We start from the raw sequence: 1,046 nt of genomic DNA on the forward strand, positions 1-1,046 counted from the left end.
CCCCCCAAATACAAAGGGGTTTTAACGAAGCAAGCAAAGAAATGTGCCCAGAGCAAGGCTGGGTGTTACCGGTGCTTGTGTGTACCCACCAAGCCTTCTTAATTACGTTGTAAAATGCAATGCCTTTCTTACATAGAATATTGCTGATTAAATATTTGTTGAAAAAATAAATGCATTTTTAACACTGTCGACTTCAAAAACATGCCTGTGCATTGTGCCACACGATTTTCAACGTCAAGTGATCTGTAGAGGGAAACTCACTGACTGGTAAAGAAACAGCCTACACTCCGATTTTTTGGTAGTTACCGCCAGCACTGCTCTCACCAGTCTGGGTGTGGCCTCCGTGAAGACGTGGCTTTTCCACAGTCCTATCTCAAGCTGGTATCTCAAATTGCATTTCTTTCCCTCAAGGCCATGTTCTCCCCTTCCACGACTTGTCTTAAGGGATGACAGCGCCACCAACCTACTTGGTGGGATCAGACACTTCAGAGTTCTGCTGGCTGTTTCCATCTTGATGGAACTGGTCACCAAGTTCTATTGGTCATGTCTCTCTGAGCTGCTATGAGACCCATTCACTCTGTCCTGGCTAGTGTTTCTTCAGCTAAGGGATTTAGTCCAAGAATGGGGTTGTTAGAACAGTCCAATCTGTGCTCTTGCCGTTAGTCTCTGCCTCCTTTACCCTCCACCCAGTGAATTTTTAGTCACCGTTGCAATTGGTCAGAGACTCCCCATTCTTGTGCAGTGAAGTTCCATCTCCTGGGTGGGGCAAAGGCGCCTTTCCTGAAATACCTCCTCCCTGCTCACTAGTCAGCCCTCTGCCTTCTCCTTCCCCTCTGACCTTGTCATAGTTCAGTGTTTACATCTCCCTTCTCTACCAGGGTATACAATCCCCCCTTTTTTTATTTTATTTTTTATTTTTATTTATTTATTTTTTAAAATATTTTTATTTATTTCTAGGAGAGAGAGAGAGAGACAGCGTGAACAGGGGAGGGTCAGAGAGAGAGGGAGACACAGACTGTGAAACAGGCTCCAGGCTCTGAGCTGGC

The 1,046-nt window shown here is 45.4% G+C and overlaps 1 protein-coding gene across 1 annotated transcript in view; it reads right to left on the bottom strand.

The window, feature by feature from the left end:
• The window catches only part of GPC6 (glypican 6), a 1,100,804-nt gene that overhangs the window by 260,839 nt on the left and 838,919 nt on the right, over positions 1-1,046 (bottom strand). The window lies entirely within an intron of this gene.

The sequence above is a fragment of the Crocuta crocuta genome, unplaced genomic scaffold (assembly GCF_008692635.1).
Source record: "Crocuta crocuta isolate KB4526 unplaced genomic scaffold, BGI_CrCroc_1.0 scaffold188, whole genome shotgun sequence".
Taxonomy (NCBI): domain Eukaryota; kingdom Metazoa; phylum Chordata; class Mammalia; order Carnivora; family Hyaenidae; genus Crocuta; species Crocuta crocuta.